The sequence below is a fragment of the Pseudophryne corroboree genome, assembly GCF_028390025.1.
Source record: "Pseudophryne corroboree isolate aPseCor3 chromosome 3 unlocalized genomic scaffold, aPseCor3.hap2 SUPER_3_unloc_3, whole genome shotgun sequence".
Lineage (NCBI taxonomy): Eukaryota > Metazoa > Chordata > Amphibia > Anura > Myobatrachidae > Pseudophryne > Pseudophryne corroboree.
Window position 1 is genome coordinate 3995475 of NW_026967519.1, and position 12322 is coordinate 4007796.

Below are 12322 nucleotides of genomic sequence, written 5' to 3' on the forward strand. Positions count from 1 at the left end.
TTCTCAGGCTAGTGGGTCTGAACCTAAATGGTTGGATTCCCTTAAAGGGATGATCTCACATATTTCTAATAAATTATCCCATAATGAGAAAGAGACGCAATACTTAAGACAGTCTGTGGAGGACCTGATGACTAGAGATTCAGTTCCCATACCAGCGTCTCAAACCCCTGCCATTTGTCGACAAAAGCGGACTCTGGCCCAGATCGTGCAGGCTGATACTGATGACGATACATCAGACCCAGAGGAGGGTGAACTGGACACGAGTGGGGGGGATGCGGTCCTGTCACAAGGAATACAGGCCCTGATAGAAGCTATTAGAGAAGTCCTGCACATTCCTGACAAGGTGGCGGAGGTGGATGAGGAATCTTATTTCTTTTTCATCCACTAGGGGTCACTGGAGTACTCTTGGGGATATGAACGGGCTTTAGCAGGACAGGCACTGAATTTTTAAATTTAGTAACTCTCCTCCCCTCCATACTCCCATAGTACCTCAGTGATTTTTCGGTGCTCACAGGGAGGGAGAAGTTAGACGGAGCTCAAGGGGGGGAGCAGAGGGGGGAGAAGTCTGTCCTCTGAGGGGGGGGAGTAATGCCCATAGCAGCAGCAGCATTATAGGCAAGGCTGCATAGGCTAACAATGATATTGCATAGGCTGTTAAGCCTATATTAACAGGGTAGTTACAGGTTATAAATGTGTATAGGCACGCATTTATAACCTGAGATGTTACTATGTCTGTAAGCATGGCATGGGGGCCATTTTAACCATGCTTCCTGTTTCTTCCTGTTTGATTCCAGAACGTTCCTGTCCTACAACACTACTCCACTGGATGGCGCAGGGGTGTTAGTGGGAATTTTGGATCAGGTTTCTTATAGTCTGGCCACGTGCACTGAACTTCGGCCATATATATATACACACCTTAGTAACAATTTTACTGAGTCGTGGGATTTGTCTGTCTTTGTCTATTTGTGTTGTCTGGTTACATAATGAGTAAAGCACCAGCAAAAACAACCACAAATACCATTTCACCTCCGATTTCATCTCCTGACCCTCAATGGGCAATACTAGCGGATGTAATGGCTGGGTTGCAATCAGAATTGGCCGCCGCTAGACAAGAGCGGGAAGCGACAAGATCTGAGTCTCGGGTGAGACCGCCAGAGATACCAGAGGGGTCTCAGCCTTTGCAAAGGTCCAAGTCTAGTTCGGGTCACAAAGATAGTTTTCATTTGTCTTATAATTTACCAGTTTCTGCTATGTTGTTTTCTGACAATTCAATGCCAGACCTCACTGCGCAAGATGAGCATGAGGAAGGTGAATTGGACCAGCAGTCAGATAGTAAGGATATTGACAGCCCGGGCATTGATAATCTCATCAGGGCGGTACGTCAGTCTCTGAATTTTGCAGAGACTGAAGAACCTCTTACAAATGATGAGGTGATATTTGCTAAGCGACAGAGATCTGCAATGTGTTTTCCTTTTTCAGAATCTCTTAATAAGCTGTTAATAGAGGCATGTTAGAATCCGGATAACCGGTTTTCTATACCTCGCCGGTTTAAGTCTAGTTACCTGTTTCCAGAGTCTGTGACATCTAAATGGGAGAATCCTCCAATGATGGATTCGTCTGTGTCAAAACTTTAAAAACATTAACCATTCCTGTACCAGCTGCTACTACGCTTTAAGACCCGTCAGAGCATAAGTTAGAAGCTATGCTAAAGTCGATGTATACAGCAGCAGGGGTGCTGCTTAGACCTGGTTTGGTTGGAATTTGTGTAACTAAGGCGCTGATTATATGGATAACAGAACTCAGGTCCGCTCTACAAGACGACCACCTTATACTTCACGCTGACGAAATCTGTGAAGCTACTATGTATCTATGTACAGCTTCTACGGATGTCTGTCAGGTCAGTTTACGCCTTTCAGCGTCTCTTGTTACGGCACGACGGGCACTCTGGCTGCGTTCTTGGCAGGCGGAGGCAGAGGTCAAGAGAGGAATAGAAGCGTTACCTTACGCTGGCTAGAAGTTGTTTGGTCCTGAATTGGACAAATGGATTTCTGAGGCCACGGGGGGTAAGTCTGTTTTCCTACCATTGCCTCCAAAAGAACCTAGAAGGAAATATTCTGGACCAGCGTTCAAATTTTTTAGACCTCAGCCCTTCGTGGCCGTGGTAGAGGAACGACCACACCTGGTAGACGAGGTAGAGGACGTGGTTTTCAACAAACCACCACCCGTTGTCAGGACGCTAAGCCCACCGACAAGCCAGTGGCATGACGGGCTCCCAGCCCATCTCGGAACTGCAGTTGTGGGGTCACGCCTTCAGACGTTCCATGTGGCGTGGTTCCGGACATCCACAGATGGGTGGATCCGCAATTTAGTGTTAAAAGGTTACAAAATAGAGTTCGATTGTCTCCCACCAGTGCGGTTTTTCAAGACAGGACTGCCTGTGTCAGAAGACAAGAAGGCGGTTCTGCAAATCGCAATTCAGTCTCTGCTAGATTCAGCAGTTTTGATTCCGGTCCCTGTTCACCAACAAGGTCAGGGTTATTATTCCAGTCTTTTTGTAGTACCAAAGCCGGATGGCTTAGTCAGACCAATATTAAACCTGAAGGGTCTCAATCAGTACGTCACTTACTACAGATTCAAGATGGAATCCCTGCGGCCAGTAATTGCAGGTTTAGAGCCACAGGAATTCATGATTGCGCTGGATCTCAAGGATGCGTACTTACACATTCCAATTTGGCCACCTCATCATAGGTTCTTACGGTTTGCGGTACGGCAAAACCATTACCAATTTCAGGCTCTACCGTTTGGCCTCTCGTCAGCGCCTCGGGTATTAACCAAAGTGATGTCTGTGATGATAGCTCATCTCAGATCCCTGGGAGTGATAATAGTTCCGTACTTGGACGATCTGCTCATCAAAGCTCCGTCTCAGCAGATACTCCTACAACATGCCTTGCTGACATACAATGTGCTAGTTCAGCATGGTTGGATTGTCAACTTCAAGAAATCAAATCTGATTCCGTCTCAACGACTTCAATTCCTAGGAATGATTCTCGATACGGTGAATCAAAGAATTTACCTACCAGAACAGAAGGTACAGAGTATTCGTCATCTGGTACAGTTAGTGCTCAAGCCACGCACAGTCTCGGTACATTTGTGCATTCGACTGTTGGGGAAAATGGTGGCGGCTTTCGAAGCGCTTCAGTTCGGAAGATTTCACTCATGTCCTTTTCAACTGGATGTGCGCGCACAGTGGTCGGGCTCGCATCTGCAGATTCACCAGATGGTGCGGTTGTCTCCACGGGCCAGAGTATCTCTACTCTGGTGGCTCAAAGTACACAATCTCACCGCAGGGAAACGGTTCGGCGTCTGGAATTGGATAATTCTAACGACGGACGCGAGTATCAGAGGTTTGGGGAGCTGTGGTCCAAAATTGTCAGCTCCAGGGTCTCTGGGCGGATCACGAAAGATTGCTGTCTATATATGTCCTGGAACTCCAGGCAATTTACAACGCGCTGCGACAAGCAGTACACATGCTCCGGTCTCAGACTGTCCAGGTGCAGTCAGACAACGCGACGGCAGTCGCGTACATCAACAAACAAGGAGGAACGAGAAGCCGCATGGCCATGCGGGAAGTAGCTCGAATCCTCAATTGGGCCGAGCATCATCAAGTGATATTGTCGGCAGTGTTCATTCCGGGAGTGGACAACTGGAAGGTGGATTATCTCAGCCGTCAGGATTTTCATCCAGGAGAATGGGCATTAAATCCAGAAGTGTTTCACATGTTGGTCCAGAGGTGGGGTTACCCACAAGTGGACCTGATGGCATCTCGCCACAATCACCAAACACCCCTGTATGTGTCCAGAACGCAAAATCCAAAGGCAGTGGATGCTCTCACGATCGCGTGGCCGTACAGTCTTGTGTATCTGTTTCCACCATTTCCGCTGCTTCCTCTGTTGCTAAAACGGATCAAACGAGAGTCCGCCACAGTCATACTAGTGGCGCCTCATTGGCCTCGGAGAGCATGGTTCTCGGATCTCCAAGGACTAATCGCAGACGATCCTTGCCCGCTCCCGCTACGTCCGGACCTGTTACTGCAGGGTCCGTTCCTTTACCCCGATTTAGCGCGGCTGCGTTTGACGGGGTGGCTGTTGAGACCGCCCTCTTAAGAAGAGGGGGCATTCCGGAATCGGTTATACCAACCATGTTACGTGCTAGGAAGCCAGTTACGGCAGCTCATCACAGAATTTGGCGTGCCTATATAGGTTGGTGTGAAGCTCGGAAGTTTCCGACATCATCTTTCAGGTTATCCCGTCTTTTGTTATTTTTACAGACGGGTGCAGGTCTCTGCCTTGTCAATTTCCTTTCAAAGGCGTTTTGGCTCTTTTGCCGACTGTACACACCTTTCTGCAAGGTGTCCTCAGAGTACAACCTCCATTTATACCACCTACAGCGCCATGGGACTTGAATTTGGTTTTAGATTTTTTTACAGTCTTCATATTTTTGAACCCTTACAACAAGTGGATGTTAAGTTTCTCACTTGGAAAACAATTTTTCTCCTAGCCTTAGCTTCGGCAAGGCGTGTTTCAGATTTGGGTGCCTTGTCATGCAAGCCACCGTATTTGGTGTTTCATGATGACAGAGCGGAACTACGGACGAATCCTGCTTTCCTGCCAAGGGTAGTGTCATCTTTTCACATCAATCAACCAATAGTAGTTCCTGTGTTATCAGAAGATTCAGGAACTTTGGATGTGGTACGCGCACTACGCGTTTATGTAGCCCGAACGTCTACAGTTCGTAAGACGGATACATTGTTTGTTCTCTATGATGCTGTAAAGATGGGTTGGCCAGCTTCCAAGCAGACCTAATCCAGATGGATTAAACTGACCATACGTCAGGCTTTCCTTCATGCTAGGCTACAGCTGCCTACATCTGTTACAGCTCATCCCACACGTTCTGTGGGAACTTCATGGGCAGCAGGGCGTGCAGCTTCTACGACGCAGCTTTGCCGTGCGGCTACATGGTCATCAGTGCACACGTTTGTGCGCTTTTACAAGTTTGATACATTTGCGGCATCAGCATCTAGCTTTGGCCGCCTAGTGTTACAGGTGCCAAACAGCTCTCCCGCCCAAGGGGGAAACTTTGGTACGTCCCAAGAGTACTCCAGTGACCCCTAGTGGATGAAAAAGAAAATAGGATTTTGGTACTTACCAGATAAATCCTTTTCTTTGAATCCAAAGGGTCACTGGACGCCCACCCAGAGCAGTTTTACCAGTCTTGTGGTAAGTTCAGTGGATCTTATGGTAACACATTCTCACCGACTTGTTCAAATGTTCAGGTTATATTGGTTATGGTGTCAACTGTTTAGTTGTCAGTTACGTTATGTGTCAACTTTAATGTTGTCCGTTATATTATAATGCTATATGTAATTCTCCATGGTTCATCTTCTCTATCGCTCCTGTTCGGCTCAGTAAAAAACACTGAGGTACTATGGGAGTATGGAGGGGAGGAGAGTTACTAAATTTAAATATTCAGTGCCTGTCCTGCTAAAGCCCGTCCATATCCCCAAGAGTACTCCAGTGCCCCCTATGGATTCAAAGAAAAGGATTTATCTGGTAAGTACCAAAATCCTATTTTTAATGTAAAAAAGAAATCCTCTGCTACTTTCCCTGCTTCAAAGGAGTTAAATTCTCTGTTTGAAGAAACTTGGGTTAATCCAGACAAGACGTTTCAGATCCCTAAAAGGTTACTCACATCCTTCCCGCTTCCTCAGGATTATAGGTAAAAGTGGGAAAATCCACCGATTGTTGACGCATCGGTATCTAGGTTGTCACGTAAGATAGTCTTACCTGTCCCTGGGGCAGCCTCTTTAAAGGACACGGCTGACCACAACATTGAGACCACGCTCAAATCCCTTTACACAGCTGCTGGGGTGGCCCAGAGACCCACTATTGCTTGTGCATGGATCACTAGGGCCATTGCAAAATGGTCAGGTAATCTAATTGACAGGTTAGATTCCTTATCCTGGGGGGATATAATTTTACTCCTACAGCATATACAGGATTCTGCTAACTTTATGGTGGAGGCCATAAAGGAAATTGGTTTGCTCAACGCACGCACCACTGCCATGGCAGTGTCAGCACGCAGGGGCTTGTGGCTACACCAGTGGACTGCGGATGCGGATTCCAGGATGCCTACCTTTCACACGTGAAGCTCTTTTTGGAGATGAACTGGATACGTGGATATCCAAGGCTACGGCGGGTAAGTCTACATACCTTCCTTCCGCAGCACCCCCAGCTAGGAAAACCTACTCTGCTCCAACTCTGCAGTCCTTTCGGACAGCGACATTTAAAAGTAAATCCAGAGGCTCTTCTACAGCCTTCAAAGGCAATAGAGGTAAACCCAGAAAACCTGCAACTGCAGTTTCACAGGAACAGACCTCCGGTTCTGCTTCCTCAAAGCCTTCAGCATGACGGTGGACCACACAGTCACATATGGGCAACATCATGCCTGTAACCATGGGTCAAAGATCTTATCGCCCAGAGCTACAGACCGGAGTTTCAGGAACTCCCACCTCACAGATTCTTCAAATCACGCTTACCAGCTTCTTCAGAAGCAAGCATGACTTTACAGGCAGCAATTCAAAAACTCAGGTCATTGTTCCAGTTCCACATCAACTGCAAAACAAGGGTTATTATTCCAACCTGTTTGTGGTACCGAAAATGGGCCTTACCGAAACCGGACTGTTCGGTAAGGCCCATTTTAAACCTTAAGTCACTGAACCCGTACTTACGGGTGTTCAAATTCAAGATGGAGTCTCTGAGAGCGGTGATCTCAGGTCTGGAGGAGGGGGAATTCCTGGTGTCTCTGGATATCAAGGATGCGTACCTTCATATTCCGATTTGGCCGCCTCATCAGGCTTATCTAAGGTTTGCATTACAGGACTGTCATTACCCGTTCCAGGCCCTGCCATTCGGCCTCTCCACGGCACCAAGGGTGTTTACTAAGGTAATGGCAGAGATGATGTTTCTCCTCCGCAAGGAAGGAGTGAACATAATACCGTACCTGGACGATCTGCTGATAAAAGCACCATCCAGGGAGAGGTTGTTATACAACATTGCCCTCTCAACACGACTACTCCAGGATCACGGGTGGATTCTGAACCTGCCAAAATCTCACCTGGTACCAACACGGAGGCTTCCGTTCCTGGGGATGATACTGGATACGGAGGCACAGAAGGTATTCCTTCCGTTGGAGAAGGCATTGATGTTCCAGTCAGTGGCGTGGGACGTTCTGACACCGACCTGGATATCTGTGTATCTATGCATTCGCCTCCTGAGGAAGTTGGTAGCCTCTTACGAGACACTGCAGTATGGAAGGTTTCACGCAAGGCCCTTCCAGCTGGATCTGTTGGACAAATGGTCCGGATCGCAGGGTACGTCTGTCGCCGAAAGCCAGGATTTCTCTTCTGTGGTGGCTCCAGACTTCTCACCTTCCCGTAGGCCGGAGGCTCTGGATTCAAAATTGGATTCTGCTAATCACGGCTGCAAGCCTCAGAGGTGGGGGAGCAGTCACTCAGGGGGAACAGTTCCAAGGAAAATGGTCAAGTCAGGAAGCCATTCTTCCGATCAACATTCTGGAATTAAAGGCCATATACAACGTCCTTCTACAGACATCCCATCTTCTTCGAGATCAAGCTATTCAGGTTCAGTCGGACAATGTGACGGCCGTAACGTACATAAACCGACAGGGCGGAACGAAGAGCAGAGCTGCTATGTCAGAAGTAACAAAAATTCTCCTGTGGGCAGGAGTAGACACCTGGGCAGTGGACTTCCTCAGCAGACACGATCTCCAACCAGGGGAGTGGGGCCTTCACCCGCAGGTGTTCGAGTCCTTAACAAGTCAGTGGGGAATTCCACAGATAGACATGATGGCCTCTCGTCTCAACAAGACGCTAAAGCGCTATTGTTCCAGGTCGAGGGACCCATAAGCAGTGGCGGTGGACGCTCTGTTGACTCCATGGGTTTACCAGATGGTTTACGTGTTCCCACCTCTTCCACTAATCCCAAGCCGAGAAGGGCCTGGTATGCGGATCTACTGCAGTTGCTCCTGGAGGACCCGTGGCCTCTTCCTCTGCGAGAGGATTTTCTGTATCAGGGGCCGTTCGTCTTTGAAGACTTACAACGGTTACGTTTGACGGCATGGAAGTTGAATGTCAGATTTTAGCCCGGAAAGGCATTCCGAACAAAGTTATTCCAATCCTGATTCAAGCTAGGAAAGGGGTAACGTCTAAACATTACCACCGTATTTGGAAAAAATATGTATCGTGGTGTGAAAACAGGAAATTTCCTGCAGTGAAATTTCAACTGGGACGTTTTCTCCTTTTTTTCTACAGTGAGGTGTGGAAGTGGGCCTACATTTGGGCTCCTCGAAAGTCCAGATTTCGGCCTTGTCCATTTTCTTCCAGAAACAATTGGCTTCTCTCCCTGAGGTTCAGACATTCTTGAAGGGTGTTCTGCACATCCAACCGCCCTTTGTGCCACCTACAGCACCATGGGATTTTAATGTGGTGTTGCAGTTTCTGCAATCGGACTGGTTTGAACCTCTACAGGAGGTTGACGTTAAGTTTCTTACGTGGAAGACTGTTACACTGTTGGCCTTGGCTTCCGCAAGGCGTGTGTCGGAACTAGGGGCGTTGTCTCACAAAAGCCCCTATTTGATTTTTCATGTGGATAGAGCTGAACTCAGAACTCGTCAGCAATTTCTTCCTAAGGTGGTGTCTGCGTTTCATAGCAACCAACCTATTGTGGTTCCGGTGCTTACTGACACCTTTGCTACCTCAAAGTCCTTGGATGTTGTGAGAGCTTTGAGGATCTACATGAAGAGGATAGCTCGTCACAGAAAATCTGAATCGCTGTTTGTTCTCTATGATCCCAAGAAAATTGAGTGTCCTGCTTCAAAGCAGTCTATTGCTCGCTGGATCAGGATTACTATCCAGCAGGCTTATTCATCGGCAGGATTGGCGGTTACTAAAGTACAGGCCCACTCTACTAGGTCAGTGGGTTCTTCCTGGGCGGCTGCCCAGGGTGTCTTGGCTTTACAGCTCTGCCGAGCAGCTACTTGGTCAGGATCGAACATGTTTGCTAAGTTCTATTAGTTTGATACTTTGGCCGCTGAGGAACTTCCGTTTGATCAATCAGTTCTGCAGGAACCTCAGCAGTCTCCCACCCGGTTTGGGAGCTTTGGTACATCCCCATGGTACTAATGTGGACCCCAGTATCCTCTAGGACGTAAGAGAAAATAGGATTTTAATTTCTTACCGGTAAATCCTTTTCTCTGACGTCCTAAGTGGATGCTGGGGACTCCGTCAGGACCATGGGGAATAGCGGCTCCGCAGGAGACAGGGCACAAAAGTAAAAGCTTTAGGATCAGGTGGTGTGCACTGGCTCCTCCCCCTATGACCCTCCTCCAAGCCTCAGTTAGGTTTTTGTGCCCGGCCGAGAAGGGTGCAATCTAGGTGGCTCTCCTAAAGAGCTGCTTAGAGTAAAAGTTTTGTTAGGTTTTTTATTTTCAGTGAGTCCTGCTGGCAACAGGCTCACTGCAACGAGGGACCTAGGGGAGAAGAAGTGAACTCACCTGCGTGCAGGATGGATTGGCTTCTTAGGCTACTGGACACTAGCACCAGAGGGACGATCACAGGTACAGCCTGGATGGGTCACCGGAGCCGCGCCGCCGACCCCCTTGCAGATGCTGAAGAGAGAAGAGGTCCAGAAATCGGCGGCTGAAGACTTCTCAGTCTTCATGAGGTAGCGCACAGCACTGCAGCTGTGCGCCATTGCTCTCAGCACACTTACACCAACGGTCACTGAGGGTGCAGGGCGCTTGGGGGGGCGCCCTGGGCAGCAATGAAAGTACCTATGCTGGCTAAAAATACATCACATATAGCCCCTGGGGCTATATGGATGTATTTAACCCCTGCCAGGTTGTCAGAAAAACGGGAGAAGAAGCCCGCCGAAAAGGGGGCGGGGCCTATTCTCCTCAGCACACAGCGCCATTTTCCTACACAGCTCCGCTGCTAGGAAGGCTCCCAGGCTCTCCCCTGCACTGCACTACAGAAACAGGGTTAAAACAGAGAGGGGGGGCACTTATTTGGCGATATTATTATATATTAAGATGCTATAAGGGAAAACACTTATATAAGGTTGTCCCTGTATAATATAGCGTTTTGGTGTGTGCTGGCAAACTCTCCCTCTGTCTCCCCAAAGGGCTAGTGGGGTCCTGTCCTCTATCAGAGCATTCCCTGTGTGTGTGCTGTGTGTCAGTACGTGTGTGTCGACATGTATGAGGACGATGTTGGTGAGGAGGCGGAGCAATTGCCTGTAATGGTGATGTCACTCTCTAGGGAGTCGACACCGGAATGGATGGCTTATTTAGGGAATTACGTGATAATGTCAACACGCTGCAAGGTCGGTTGACGACATGAGACGGCCGGCAAACCAATTAGTACCTGTCCAGGCGTCTCAAACACCGTCAGGGGCTTTAAAACGCCCATTTACCTCAGTCGGTCGACACAGACACAGACACGGACACTGACTCCAGTGTCGACGGTGAAGAAACAAACGTATTTTCCATTTGGGCCACACGTTACATGTTAAGGGCAATGAAGGAGGTGTTACATATTTCTGATACTACAAGTACCACAAAAGAGGGTATTATGTGGGGTGTAAAAAAACTACCTGTAGTTTTTCCTGAATCAGATAAATTAAATGAAGTGTGTGATGATGCATGGGTTTCCCCCGATAGAAAATTATTGGCGTTATACCCTTTCCCGACAGAAGTTGGGGCACGTTGGGAAACACCCCTTAGGGTGGATAAGGCGCTCACACGCTTATCAAAACAAGTGGCGTTACCGTCTCCAGATACGGCCGCCCTCAAGGAGCCAGCTGATAGGAGGCTGGAAAATATCCTAAAAAGTATATACACACATACTGGTGTTATACTGCGACCAGCGATCGCCTCAGCCTGGATGTGCAGCGCTGGGGTGGCTTGGTCGGATTCCCTGACTGAAAATATTGATACCCTTGACAGGGACAGTATTTTATTGACTATAGAGCATTTAAAGGATGCATTTCTATATATGCGAGATGCACAGAGGGATATTTGCACTCTGGCATCAAGAGTAAGTGCGATGTCCATATCTGCCAGAAGATGTTTATGGACACGACAGTGGTCAGGTGATGCAGATTCCAAACGGCACATGGAAGTATTGCCGTATAAAGGGGAGGAGTTATTTGGGGTCGGTCCATCGGACCTGGTGGCCACGGCAACAGCTGGAAAATCCACCTTTTTTACCCCAAGTCACATCTCAGCAGAAAAAGACACCGTCTTTTCAGCCTCAGTCCTTTCGTCCCCATAAGGGCAAGCAGGCAAAAGGCCAGTCATATCTGCCCAGGGATAGAGGAAAGGGAAGAAGACTGCAGCAGGCAGCCCATTCCCAGGAACAGAAGCCCTCCACCGCTTTTGCCAAGTCCTCAGCATGACGCTGGGGCCGTACAAGCGGACTCAGGTGCGGTGGGGGGTCGTCTCAAGAGTTTCAGCGCGCAGTGGGCTCACTCGCAAGTGGACCCCTGGATCCTACAAGTAGTATCCCAGGGGTACAGATTGGAAATTCGAGACGTCTCCCCCTCGCAGGTTCCTGAAGTCTGCTTTACCAACGTCTCCCTCCGACAGGGAGGCAGTATTGGAAACAATTCACAAGCTGTATTCCCAGCAGGTGATAATCAAAGTACCCCTCCTACAACAAGGAAAGGGGTATTATTCCACACTATATTGTGGTACTGAAGCCAGACGGCTCGGTGAGACCTATTCTAAATATTTGAACACTTACATACAAAGGTTCAAATCAAGATGGAGTCACTCAGAGCAGTGATAGCGAACCAGTAAGAAGGGGACTATATGGTGTCCCTGGACATCAAGGATGCTTACCTCCATGTCCCAATTTGCCCTTCTCACCAAGGGTACCTCAGGTTCGTGGTACAAAACTGTCACTATCAGTTTCAGACGCTGCCGTTTGGATTGTCCACGGCACCCCGGGTCTTTACCAAGGTAATGGCCGAAATGATGATTCTTCTTCAAAGAAAAGGCGTCTTAATTATCCCTTACTTGGACGATCTCCTGATAAGGGCAAGGTCCAGAGAACAGTTGGAGGTCGGAGTAGCACTATCTCAAGTAGTTCTACGACAGCACGGGTGGATTCTAAATATTCCAAAATCGCAGCTGTCTCCGACGACACGTCTGCTGTTCCTAGGGATGATTCTGGACACAGTCC

At 48.4% G+C, this 12322-nt stretch overlaps 1 protein-coding gene across 4 annotated transcripts in view; it reads left to right on the forward strand.

The window, feature by feature from the left end:
* Positions 1–12322, forward strand: part of LOC134983974 (zinc finger protein OZF-like) — a 54078-nt gene that overhangs the window by 26563 nt on the left and 15193 nt on the right. The gene's annotated exons all lie outside the window — the stretch shown is intronic.